Genomic DNA, 14,479 nt, shown 5'->3' with positions numbered 1-14,479 from the left:
TGTGGATCACGGCTTTTGGCAGTGGCCCACAGTTTGTTTCCATCTTGTCTGAAAATGAAACTTGTTTTTTTAATGAAACAAAAGCGATATTTTGGAAATCGGAAAGGTGCGAGCACGTTCTTGTGTGAGTCTCTCTGATCTATTGTGATAAGATTTATAGTTTTTAGATGCTCCCTTGTTCCTTATGTGTGTGCTGACATGGAATTAGATATTCATCCCCAGCGAATAAAACTAAGTGGAACTGGACGGCGTTTCCAAGGAGTTGCCTCTTCAAGGTGTTGAGTCTTCAGGCTGAGGTACAAAGAGCAGCTTTTTTATAATGCCGAACACAATATAGCTCTTAATTTTCCATCTGAGATGCTTAGCTGCTTCCTGCTGTCTTAGTAATTAATAAAATAACTTCAACTATAAATAAATGTAAAAGTTTAGAGCTTAATGAGGTCATAGAGATGGAAACAAAGGAGCTGTATGTACCAGTGAAACTGGGGGACATTGTGCAGTCGTGGCGATGCAAATACATTTTCTGCCTCTGATAGTTGAAGTACAGGACTGTCTACTCAAATCTACTACCAGCAGCGTGGCTCCTAGTTATCTAGTTGATGTTGGCATTTCAGAGATTGTCAAAAAAGGGAGAGAAAAAAATGGGTGTGAGTGTGCAGCATCATTGTGCTTGAGAGACGACTGTAGAAGACCGATTTTTTGGAAGCTATCGTCTTGCTTTAGAAATGAACCTGTCCACTCGAAGTAGACGTTCCTTCTTAGAATAACAGACCTAGGGTATCTTTGAACCTACCTTTCTCCAGAAAGACAAAGGAGCCCACGGAAAACAAAGTTTTTGTTGAGTTGCTTCTCTGTTGTGGGTTTGTCCATCTGCCCTGAACTGAAGGAGACTCATGCTATTATTCACTTTATTACAGATGTTCCTAAGGGTAGGAAGGTTTCAGTTTTAAAGACAACTCCTGCCCCCAGCCATCCTCCCCCAAGTGAAACAAACCCTCTTTTCATTAAATCGCCTTTCACGTAGCATCAGCCAGTAACAGCAGAGGCTAGCACAGCCTTGCCTCTTCTCTTCCTCTGTGAACTTGTAGAAGGTTAAACATCTGCATGTCCTCGATGTAATTAGGATGTGATGGGACAGTGTCTTCTTCCCACCAGCTGCCAGTGAGCCTGCCAGCATGGCTCAGCCAGTCCTGAAACACTGAGAAGGGTCAAAAATTGTATGAATCCTATTAGAAACCATATGTATAAATGAAAGCTTTCTGCTCTGTGCTCAGTCCCAAGGATATATTGCAAATCTCAGCTGGTCAGAATTGGACACGGTTCATCTGTTTTGGGCGTTTAGTGCCAGGGATTAAAGAACGTGAGCTGAGCTGGGGTGGCTGAATGCCTGCGAGAAGTGCAGAGGGAAGGGCTGGGTAGATTAAGGGCAATTGGATCAGCGTGACCAGGCCATGACAGTGGTTCAGATGGCAAGGTCTTAGAGCGAAAAGAAGCAATGAAAATATTTCTAGCAATGTCAGCTGGGTGTTTTGTCTTAGCAGAGAGTCTCAGAGTGGCTGAAAATGGAGATCTCGGACTGAACCCCTTGTTGTGTTGAGGACACAAGGGTTTGGTGCAGTTTTATCAGCTGACCAGTTACTTTTATTAGAATTTGGTTTAAGAAAAATTCAGGAAGCGGGAGAAGCCCCTTAATGCATGAGTAGAAATAACGGTGGCCTGCATTTTTCATTTGGCTGAGGGCTACCACAAATTTCGTGCCAGAGGAAGGGACTAGGGAGAACTATGCGATGCTGCAAAGTTAAATGAACAAACAAAAACCTCCGTCACCACTGAGATGATGGCAGCGTCTCTAATCCCATTTTGTCTCTGTAATGTGTTTATGATCCAGCTTTGCTCAGTGAAACACAGGGATCAATTCCACTTTTTCTTTGTATTCCATTATTCTTTCTGATTTTCCTGCATCAACACAGGAATGTTCTTCTTTGGCTTTGTAAAACAGAAATTACTTTCTTCCTCACGGAGTGCTGTTAAACCCAGCGATGGGAGTTATGCAGTATAGGATCTATCCCTTTTTTAGCAAATGCAATTTAAAAAAATAATCAACTGTTGACCTCGTTTGTTCACATTAAGTTTTAAGAAAACATTTCATAGGCTAAATGCAATGCTGTTTAGAGATCACGTATGTGCTAAAGGTTGTTGAATTGAGGTTTGGATTTCTGATATAAATGTTGCACTAAAATGAATGTTTGGCTGAGGTTCAGGCTCAGATAAGGTTTTTGAGGATGTGTTTTGTGACACTCAGGTTTTGAGAAATGGGAAATAGGTTTTTTTGTTATATTTCTCCAGTCAGTCCCCTGAGTGAGTTGTTTTGATGAAACTTGGCAGATACATAAAGCTTGCAGAGATCCCATCCTTGATTTTTTTTTATCATGGGGCCTTGTCATAGTGTCAGAGAAGAGCAGAACTTGTAGAGGCAACAAATATGAAAAAGGGATTTTTAATTTTTTTTTAAAATCTAAAGCTGCAAACAGTAAATAGAGTTGTAGTGGTTGGCAGAAAAATATGCAAAAGGCTATAAGTTTTGCTTTTCTTTATTTTGATCTGTAATTAAAAATGCCTTGCTCTTCAGGTGGGTACTTTTGTCTTGACGAGAAATTGAGAAACATCACATTTCTGATGAGACTGGTAGCCTTGCACACCTGATTTTTGAGAACTTTGTTTTCTAAAATTAAGTTGCTTGTCGCTGTGGCTTTAATGTAAAGAGACTATAACCTGTTTGTAATCCCGTTCTCCTTTGTTCACTTGGGGACCTAAGAGCCTGAGGATGCTGGACAATGGACCCTGCACCCTGTTAGCAAGCGTGGTAGCACACGTAAGGCTGATTGTTAGAAGTCGCAGGGCCAAAGATCCCCAAAACGTCACAGTTGCGCAGCCATTATCAAACTCAGGCTTCAAATTCGTCCCTGCTGTCTCTTTCTGGAGAAATCCAAGCTTCTCATTTCACCTCCTCATTGACCAGGACAGAGTTCACACGCTGAGTGCAATCGTGCCGGAGAGTAAATACAACACAAGCAAAGCCCTGCAGCTTTCCCCTGCAAAGTACTGTGGTGGGTATGCATGGATCTACATGTCAAATTAATTATCTGAAGTTTAATTAGCTGTAATTGAAGTGACCTATAATTTCCTATTACTTTACTGGAGTATACTAACAGATGCCCTTTGCCTGTCCACTTCTGACTTCCTTTCCCTTAAAAAAAGGTGCTGTTGCTAAGAAGAGATCTATGGAAACGGCAGAAAATTAGCAGTCATTTCCACATCTATTTCAATTTATGAATAACATGAGACCCTTTGACTTAGAGGACATCAAAGCAGACCAGGTTCTGGTCCTCTTGTTCAGAGATGCATCTAATTAGTGCTAACAAACGGAGTGACTTGTGGTGAATTGTTATGAAAAATAGCCTTCAGTTCTGCCCCATGGTGACAAACCACCCCTATGAGTTCTCCACCCGCTTCCTTCTCCTCATGACAAGATTGTTCATTTATTCTCTCTACAGAATAATAACCTTTCCCAGGAGGAATATTATTTCCTTATTCTTAATCATACAATCCTCATAGGGCTGCTGTAAATATACAGCTGTGGTAATAGTACACCTCTACAGCATGTGTATGTGGACTATTCTTTTAAATAGTCCATCTGACCAAGGCAAAAGAACTTTTTGCTACCCAGATTTAAGAAGTGTTCAAACACAGTTAAGGAACTGATTTTCTTCATTGCTTTGTCCTATCATTCTTCCTGCCTTCTGGTTATAAATTATGCAATAGCCACTCACAGCATCTGAGACTCTGCTGTTTAATTTGCTGTGAGGATATCATCACTGCAGTCACACCAAGAGCCTCTTCTGGGAGCTGGGCTGAATTTGATATATTTGTTAATAGAGCCACACTGACAATATCTTCTGTGATATAATTGATTGGAAAAGTAGCAATGTTCCCAATGTAGTCTAGCAGGTAAACATGCAATGAATTAAAAAATAAAATGGGGGAAATAGTTGCCCAAAGGATAATAAACTCAGGTGATGTACAAAGCACTAACACCCAAGGGCTTATGCAGCTGTAACCATTCAAAAGGCACTTACCAAATTACAGAAACTAAACAGGATTTGGCTGAATTAGCAGTGAGGTAGGAGACCTCCAGGGAAAACCCAGGTGCTGCAGATGCTTTGTTTCAGCAGGTGCTGCTCATTCTCTAAATAGGTATTTAATCAGTGCCCCAGGAGGAGCTGGAAAGGAAGTGAAGCTTGCTGGTGCCCTGTGACAGTAGCTGCAGTGTTTCTGCCACCCATCAGTTTGAAGGTAATATATATATATTCAGGTTTCTCAAATGCACTAATACTACAGTTAGAGAAAAGTTCTTTCTGCTGTGACCTTGGAGATGTTGGTGTCTGAAGGTCTTTGAACCAAGCCGATCCGTCTTCTTGGGAGCAGCCTGTGAAGTTCTGTTGGTGTTTTGAAAAGTATGTTGGGGTTGAAAGGAGATCCTTGATATTTGTGCTAGAAAAGCCTGTGCTACGTTAGAAAATGAGCACGTTGACAGTCTTTTCTGATGTGTGCATGATGGGTCCCTGTTGCTTCTTTAGGAACTGCTATGATGAAAGTGACTGGTGGTGGTGACATGCAATGTGAGTCTTCCCCTTGATTTTGGTGCTGTTTACCATCTTAAGATCCTTTTTTAAAGTCTTAGGTCTATAGGAAATGTCTCTTAAAATAGTAGGAGTGTTCTGGGACTGTTCCTAACTTATCTCAAGTCTGCTTTACACCACTCTTTACAGTACCAAAAAGACTAGAGGACCTTTTACATGTCTATAATGGTATTAGAATACATGAGAATAAAATCAAGTTCTTCAAATTAGAAAGTTCATATCCTGATCTAATCTAAACCTGCTAATCCTCTAGCTGCTAGGCAGACAGAGAGGATTGCTTCCTATGTTCTTATGTACATTTTGGGATCACAGATAATGTCCTGCTGGCCAGGAGCTCAGTTCTCAGTGGCATCTGCCATCCTGCTCTTCTGTTGATATCTCCTTTTAAGCTCTTGGGAAATGTGGAGCCTCGCAGAGCGTGTTTTTATCAATCAGGGGATGAGGAAAAAAATCCCTCCCTGCCCTAGTAGCATTTAGGAGCTTCTCTGGATATGTTTTGTAATATTTTGTCATGCAGAAGTGCTATTGTTTTTCTATTTCCAAGTGTAACTCAACCTTTCTCAACTTCCATCCAGCAAAGCCCTGTCACTTCGTAAAATCTGCTTATGACAAATGATACTAATAATTTTTCTTGCTACCCAGACTGGTTTGTGATCACGCTGGTCTTGGAGATCAGACAGGGTCAACACCTCTATTTCAAGAACCCATGCGGTGCTGAGGTTGAGTTAAAGCACTCCCAATTCCTTTCCTCCACAAGAGGGAAACTGTTGGCTGAAAACAACAGGTCTAACAGCCCCAGAGAGACTATGTCATGTCCTGTTTTTTATCTTGTTTTATATCTAGTGCTGGGAAGAGGAAAACACTAGCACTCTCAAATGTATATGATTATACAAGTCCTCTCCTTTCATCTCTTGTGCTTTAAGTAAACTTCATCTTGTGTAATATTTGGTCCTTTTTCAAATGCATTAATTCCTATAGAGAGCAGTAGTTACAGAAGAGACTAAAATCTAAGTCCGAAATCCCTCTCCATTGTGAAGGTGTTTGCAGAGGAGAACAGCAGCAATAGTACCTCATCTGAATCGATTGCAGTAGACAGCAGGAATACAAATGTTGCAGAAAGCAGGGAGTCCTATAGCGTACTGGCAGCTCAATACAGAGGGAATACGAGCTACTAGATTTCTATTTGTGAAGTAGGATGTTTTGTGTAATCACGGGGAAATAGTTGCCTCTTTAAAAGTCATCCTCTTTTTTTCTGTACTTGATTTTTTTTTGTGTGTGTGTGTTATGAACCTTTCCTATGCACTACAGTAATACTGCATAGCCAAGTTTAAAAGACTCTTTCAGAGGTCCCCTTTGGGCTATCCAGTTTTATGTAGACAGGACACCGAGGAGCACTGAACTGCCTATTACTTTGGAGCAGAAATGGTGCTGCAGTGAGATTGATAGCAGCCATGTGCCTCCATATACAATGCTAGCTGCATAAATTACAGCCTCTTAACGATAAGGCATAGCTAAACTTCAACTAAAGCACAGTTGTGCCTCTTATTTCAGTTCTTTCTAATACATGACTATGTAAATATGTGTGCCAGAAAATGAAACCTGTATCTGAGATTGAGGGTGAGAGTGGGGAGGGAGTGTAGCTGGAGTATAAACAAATGAAAATTGCAGTCAAATCTATAGAATTCACTGTATTCGAACCACACTGGATCTCAAACAGCTTGGCATTTGTAACATGGCAGGATGTTTTATTACGGTGCATTCCCACAAGGTGAATTAAAGTAAGGATTAAAAAGCCCCTATAAATCAGATTTTATAGCTGCCTAAACCACCTGCAAACTGTTGGTACTTGTTTTCAAAATCCACCATCATTCTGCTGTCAAATTGATTTCGGTTTCATTAGCAGAGCTGGCATTGCCTGTGCTGGCATAATCTACTGGCTGCATAAATTACTAGGAGTGTAATTGTAAGCAATGTCTTAATTTTGTCAACAGCGTTCCAGAGTGCCAAGGATACCCTTTATGCACTATTTTTAATTGTCTCGGCTGGATGTTTTTTCAGCAAATTTTACCTCAATGGGAAATAACAGAAAGAATTACGTGAGCCTGTAGTAGTTAGTACAGGCAGAAAGATGCTGTACGTGAAACCCAAGAAGAACATTTACCAAGGGACTCTCCAGTATTTGTAAACAGTTTCTAATTCAAAAGGTAACTTCTTAAGTACTGAGGATAAGTGAAGGAGCATGGTTGGGTGGCCCTGTGTAGTACAGAGGCACCAGAAAGTATTGCAAATGCAAGCTAATGGTGCCAGCTTCACTCCAGGCGGGGGGGTTAAGCTTTGGTTCACAATCAAAATTGTGCGAGTGCTACAGCTGATGGGGACTCTGACTCGTGGAGGAAGAGCTTGGTTCCCCGTGGCTGTGCAGCCATTCCGCTCTCAGGAGGTTGTTTGCTCAGGTCAGGATTTTGCAACCTGGCACAAGGTCTATAAAACTTGTCTGAGCCTCCAGCACGTTATATGTGACCAAAACATCCAGGGGTGTTATGCTTCACCTTAAGGTTTTACCAATGTTAGCTGCATTAAACATGCAGAAGAAGACAATGGGCTGCATGGTCTGTGTCTTCAATTTGGTGAATTGTCTCCAAATCGTTCTGTATGAATGAGGTGTCTATAAATATGTAATTAATGAACATGAGAGAAGCTACAGCCAGCAATCAAGTCTAAGTACTATAAATCCTGGGTAGCCATGTGCTCAGTAAGTTACTCTGTACCACAATTGATTTTTACAGTTGAAGACTTCAAGTAGAAGATATCTTTTTCTATTTGCTTGTGAGTAAATGTAGGCAGTGCAGTAAGATTCATATTATGACAGGAGGGAATGCATTTGCCCTGTAAATGTGGAGAGTTAATGTTGTGGTGTACCTCTGCATGAAATAAGCCTTAGTAAGGTAGTCGATAGGTTTGTTCCCTTCCTCGCTCAAAAGCATTCATTATTAGCAACACTCCATATATTAAATGGAATAGCAATGGATTTGTTAAATCTGGAAGTAAGAGTCCTTCTGTTTCAATTTAAAACCCGTAGCAGATTTTGCTAATGCGTGGTTTACATGTAACCATTTATTTCTCTGAAAAACCAAAGGAAGAGCCAGGGAATTCTTAAAAGCTCTCTAAGGCTGTCCGCTGTGCTGCGCTCCAGCCTCTCTCCCTCCTCTCTTCCTTTAAAACTCTGGGCCGAGATGACCGTTGCAGGGAGAGCTTTTCGCATCAATCAGGACTGGATTCTGGTTGCCAATACGCAGAGAGCCAATTTAGCTGTCTACTCGAGTATGTGATCTAAGTCACACTGAGGTTAAAGCCTTATCTAAATCCTATTAAAGCCAATGCTAAGACCCCATAAACTTAATTGGGTTTAGTGTAGATCTACTTTACAGATTTCTTTTTGTATCTTGACACATTTGTAATTTTTTGATCAGTGAGTACTTTTTGATAAGCTGTAGTTAAACTTGTCTGGGACAGTACCATGTATCCTTACCTTCATTCTTTTAAATCAGAGTGGCATATGTAATGCGTAATCTGGGAAGACAACTAATATGTCTATATTCAAGAAAAACTATCCACAAGAAGTGAGCCTGACTGTTTTTTGCCATTAAAACCAATCTCTCTCAATTTTGGTAACCTGGTAGTTGTGTTTTATGTTGGTTACTTTGGGTAGGGTTCAGTCCTGCTCCTATTTACGGATTTTGGAATTTACTTTAATCTGTGAAAGGCTAAACTGATGAAAATTAATGCATTTTTTTGTATTTTTTTTATATGAGCTGCCTTAGATATCGCACTACAGAAATTTGGTAAAAGTAAAGCCTGAAATACTATGGACAGAGAGGGCATGGTATTAGCCTTATTCACAGCGGAGAAAGTTTCTGTCATTCAGAGTCATAAGGTTAAGCAAGTTCTTTTTCCATGTCATTGCTGTGTTTCCATTGGCTTCAGTAAACTTAGTCTCCCTCACAAAAACGTGGCTGTGATATAGGTTTTATTTGCGCTTTATTTGCATCTTTATTCATTTCAGTAGGTTTATTGAGATAAAGGTAGAAACAGCGTTTGTGCCTTGAGTAGATACTATCATCTGCATTCCAAATGATGTCTCGTATTAAATACTCAGTTTTGACAGTGGGCCAAGCTGTAGATGCCCTCTTGTTGGCAATTACTCGATTGAATGAATAATCTTACCAAGTTTGATACAAGTAATCTTACAAGTTAAGTGCTCACCAATGTGACAGGAGTTTTGGCACTTGCAGTGCTTTTCAGTCCTGATAATTGATCGATAGACTGGAGAAGAAATGAACTGCAGTGTTATTAGCATCCCTGGTAAGTTAGCAGAACTATTGAATATGTAACTCATTGTTGGCTTACCTGTCATTTAGGATTGGGGTCCTAGTTCAGGGGGGTTTTCTGGTGAGTTAACGTCGTAAGATGGGTACTCCGTGGGAAGCAAGTATTGGTTATACATCCCTCGCACAAGGTGTTGAACTCAGGGGGACGCTTTATGTTGACTTCCCAGAGATCAGCCTTCTATGAACATATTTTATTCATTAGCCTAAAACTCTTGTGAAGAAATAAGTGACAGCAATTATTAAACATTTGCTGCATTTAATTTATTCCTCTTAAATTCTTCTGTGGCTTAACAGCTAAGGATAAAGTTTGCAAGGTGATAGTGCAAGACTCCATCTGTTCAGACAGATTAAAGGAACCAGAGGACAACTTTTAAAGGATGAATACTAAAGGTATTGTTATTGCTCTTGCTGAGTTTAATTACAGAGAATAGGGACCGATAAATATGTCTACAGGACATATTGATTGCTCTGGGAATGTACACATCCATTTAAAGGCAAAGTCAAAGATGTTGCAACTGGATATGACCTATCAAGACAAGCATAAAGCTGAAAGGCGAATATTTGGCAAAGTGGGTGGTTAGTTTTGTTTTACGTACTGCTCTAAGGTACTTTAAAAGGTCACTCAGTGCATCAGGTGAGTACCTGTATGTGTCCTTCACCACAGAAAGGCTGGGGTTGGAAGGGGCCTCTGGAGATAGTCTAGTCCAACCCCCCCCACTCAAAGCAAGGTCAACTAGAACAGGTTGCGCAGGACCGTGTCTGTTTGGGTTTTCAAGATCTTCAACGATGGGGACTCTGCAACCTCTGAGGGCAACCTGTTCCTGTGTTTGAAGCTTTTTCTTATGTTTAAATGGAATTTTCTGTATTTCAGCTTGTGCCCATTGTTCCTTGTCCTGTCTCTGGGCAGCAGATAAGAATCTGGCTCTGTCTTCTTTACTCCCCCCATCAGGTACTTAGACACATTGATGATATCCCCTGAGGCTTCTCCTCTCAAGGCTAGACTGTCCTGGCACCCTCACCCTCTCCTTATCTGACAGATGCTCCAATCCCATAATCATCTTTGTGGCCTTCCTTTGCACTTGCTCGAGTGTCTAATGAATGAAAGTTTGGACTTGGAATATTTTAGGTTGCATTCAGGTGAGTAATTTCACTTCCCAGTTTATGATTTTCTTGTCTGTTTAAAGAGAAAAAAAAAATCCAAACCATGTTGCACTTTTTAAAAAAAAAGAAAAAAGGAAGCCTTGGCTAAAAAGAATTGATAGAAATCAGAAATTACCTTCATTATGTCATCAGAAGACAGTGTAAAGGATTCATCTTCTCGCAGTGCTCTAATATGCCCTTTGGCCAATTCAGATTTCTAGATCTGGTGAAGTGAAGGCTCGAAGGCCTGAGCAGCATTCATGTGGGACACTGAGATCTGAATGCATCAGAGGAGGGATTTGAAACTTTGGTCCTATAGTCCAGCAGAAAATCCTTACCACGGATCAGTTACTCTGTTAAATTATCATTAACCCATATTCCCAAAAAGTTCTGCCTTTGAGGATACTAGTAAATTCATATCCAGGACAACAGACACACTGATTTAAAAAAAAAGTCAGTGAACTTCTGAACAAAACTGTCTTTAGTCACTTAGATGCTTTCAAAAGTTCTGCCAAACTTGCAATAAACTCTCAATTAACCTATCGTTGTTATAAAGACTGAATTTAGCAAAACTAACAAATTTCCCCAGTCAGACCAATAATTAGAGCTTGTGATGTGTTTTATAATCACTTTGAATAGGCCAATAAGTGCATATATTTTAGTAGCAGTCACTTCATCCTTTTCATTAAAAAAAATAAAGGTTGCAAATGTGTGTTTTATTTTCCTCAAAGGTTATCTGGGTTTTTCTCCCCTCTAGAAACCAAATGCCCTAAAGACACACTGGATTGCTTATCCAATTATGGCTGCTTTGCTAACTAATAGTTTTTAGATATTCATTTTTAATGATTTTTATGCCTCTTGAAAATGCCAGCAATATTGCTCATAAATCATTGTCCTTTCCTTTAGCTCTCCTGGATTAATATAAATTCACTTTAATTACAATTCTAGTTGGAGCAACTGCTTTTAATCCTACCTGCTTTTTCAGGTAGGTATTTAGTTCAGTACAGCTCACTAAATAGCAGTGGTATAGGTTAATGTCCTGATTTTAGATGTAGAGTGAGATACTGGGGGAAGGGGAATTTCTATGCTGCTAGAGAGATTGCAGCTTGCTTTAAGAAGCATTAATCTTTATGCTGTATGTTCTTCCTTTGATATTTTCTGCTTAGGACCGTATCACTGTGTGTCAGCTTTTACACAATGCTTATATAACTTTGAAATAACTGCATGCATACTAATGGTGATCGTAACTACCATAGGCACCCCTCCTCTCAGGGTGTCCATAGACAGGTATGACAGTGAATCTGTTGTATTTTAAATACATTGTTATTTTCATTTGGAGGTCAGCGGCTGTTGGTGGAAAGAACCAGGATTCATGACGGTTTGCAGATGTAAGGTTGAGTCGGCGATGTTTGGTGTTACTGATTCCCTGACTTTTTGGCCAGCCATGATGTATGGAGGTGTGCTGAGCCCCGTCCCTTGTGTGCGGGGAGCTCCTCTGCCACCTTGGATATCCACTGGAGTATAAATGCTATCATTTCATATCCATGCTGTGCTAGAACAAATGCAGGGGAAAAAAAAAATCAGCTGCAATAAAGCTGTATTGAATATGATAAAACTGCTTTTGATCTATATTCATGGGGAGTGGGATCCAAATTGAGCCCAAAGGTGAAAACAGAGGTGTAAAACCTTATGTAGCCCACTGCCTCTTTAAGAAAACATCTATTTCTTTTGCTAAATATCAATCCAGGGGAAAAAGACCTGTGTGTGTTTCATTTTTCTTTGCTGATGTTTTGATGTGATTAAATTCATGGTGCTGCAAAGAAATATTGCCAAGCAAACCTCACAGCGGAAGAAATAGTGCGGTGTTCTTCCAAAGCCAGCAAATGCACAGTGGCTTTCTCTTTAGCATAATTAGTAAAAGCCCAGTTCTACTCTAACCTGTAAATCACTTTTTTTCTCTGCATGGGGCACTTCTGTTAAATGCTGACTATCTTCTTTCAGTCAACTGGCACAGCTAAACAGGGGAAAATATTAACACCTTAACCCTCTGCGGGATATTTGGGGAGTCTGATGCAGATGTGTAATCAACAGAGAAACTTTGCTTACATTGAATAATTTCATTTCTGGGCTACTGGTGAACTCAGAATTTAGGAGGCTCATGTGATATTTATAGTGATTGTTGTTTTTTTTTTTTAAAACAAAAAATGTTGTGGCTTACATTTATTTGCATGTCTCAGCTCCCTGAGGAGGTGTTGCTTCTGGCATTTGACTAGGCACTAAAATACTTTCTTCTCAATGCTTTCACAGTGGAAAAACATTTCTGTGAAAGACCAGTCCTACTGGTTTGAGAAGATAAGTAGCCTTATGGCCGAAGCACTATCTAAGTCTCTGGCTTCATTTTTTTTAACTCCTTTTAAATTTTTCTGACACTCAGAATCGCCACAGGGAATTTTTGATCTGAAGGGAAAATAACCGACTCGCACTGATTTTGTACTTGAACCAATTTCAAGAAGAAAACCACCTTCCAACCAACCTTACCAATTTATCTTTAACTGCCTGATGGTCTGGCCCCACTCTGTTATTCTCCCCTTTTTTTTTTTGTCTGTGTTTAAAGGTGATATGCATGCTTCCCTCTTGGTCCTGTGCTGGCTGGTTGGTTTGTTGGCTGTGCACAGGAGTCACGGTCCCCAAGTACAACCCTGTATGGCTCCTAGCACATCCCGGCCCTAACCTTAGCTGCAAGTTTTTCCTTTCAAAGCACTTATTGGCTTTCCATAAATATTTAAAATACCAAGGTGATCGATTGCATATGTAACTACAGCCTTTTCTTCTGTAAAGCAAGGTAGCTGTTCTACCGTGGCAGGATTTGGTTTCTTAGAAGAAACCCAGAGTTCTTCTGAAACAGTCAGCAGCCAGCCTTTACGGTGCTTGTGTGGCGTAGATAGGATTGGTTATGCCCAGTTTTGAATTGAAAGGCCGAGTAGTTATTTTCCGGGTCACAGAGTGAGAAAATGAATGAGCTGGAAATAGGAGCCGAGAGCCCTGGTTCCCCGCCTTGTGCTCATAAATACCCTGCCTTCCGTGTCACCTTTACAGGCATCTTTTGCAAAGGTATTCAGTTGAACAGAGCACGAATGCACAGGAAGATTAAGCAAGACTCGCAACTTTTGGAAGTCAAGAACAAAACATGGGTGTCTTGGTGTCGAGCTGGTCACCCTTCCACCAAACCCCAGAATCTTTTTACCCAATGTTGGGCAGACATCTCCTGATCCCTGCATCTTTGCTCCTGGAAAGTTGGGTGTTTGGGAAAATGTGTGGCTTGCTAGATGTGGAAGGCTCCGTGTTTTGAGCTCTCTCTTTTTCTGACATTGGAAGAAGTCACTAAGCCACTTACTTTTTCAGTACATCACATAAAATGCAAAGTGTATTTGATGAGGAGCTACTTACGCAGTTCTTTACAACATGTAGACAGAGTTATGAGGCTGGGCAGCAGCTTTGTTGATGAAAGAGTAAAGAAGTAGATTTTTTTTTTTGCTTTCACCCTTTGAAATGGGCAGAATAAAAACTTTAATTACTTGTTTGTCTATAAATAATTCAGAGAAGCTATAGGTTGTGCTTCTACACATGCACACACAAGTGAGATACATATCTAGTGGTAGAAAATTGCTTGAGCCTCTCGTAGGTAGTAAATTCTCCACGTATTTATGGCCAATAGTAGATGTGCCCACGTGCGCTGACAGAGAAATTGTATGTCAAGGTGATCAGCAAAGGGCAGCAGGAAAGAGTCTTTTCTCTTCTGTAAAGGCAGCCAGGTGTCAGGCTTTCTCTAGGTAGTTTTTCCTATAAAGAGGTTGACTTTCCTTATGGACAGAAAAAAAATTCTCACCTCGACAGGCTAAAGCACTGACCACATGTCAGATTTCACTACTATCCGTTGTCTTGCAGCCATCCATTATCAACACGTGTTCCTTAATCCCTTAGCCCACAGTTCCTTCTTTCCTGCTGGTTTGTTACATTAAGAACGTCCTGTACTCTGCATCTCTGTGTTTATACCTGTCAACGCTGTCTGTCTTTGGTGTCCAATATGACAGGAAAGCCTTGACACCTGCATTTGTGGTGTGCAGGTGATGCTGGACTTGGCATTGAGTACCTACGTATGGCCACTTCCTTACACATGCGCGTTTCTGCTCAGTCCTTCCCCTGTTCCTAAATATTCTTGAATAACTATTTGCAAGATTAAGCATGAAGGAA

This window comes from Mycteria americana, chromosome 23 (genome assembly GCF_035582795.1).
Source record: "Mycteria americana isolate JAX WOST 10 ecotype Jacksonville Zoo and Gardens chromosome 23, USCA_MyAme_1.0, whole genome shotgun sequence".
NCBI classification, from domain to species: domain Eukaryota; kingdom Metazoa; phylum Chordata; class Aves; order Ciconiiformes; family Ciconiidae; genus Mycteria; species Mycteria americana.
The sequence above is the reverse complement of the archived record's forward strand: the minus strand, read 5'-3'. Positions refer to the sequence as shown.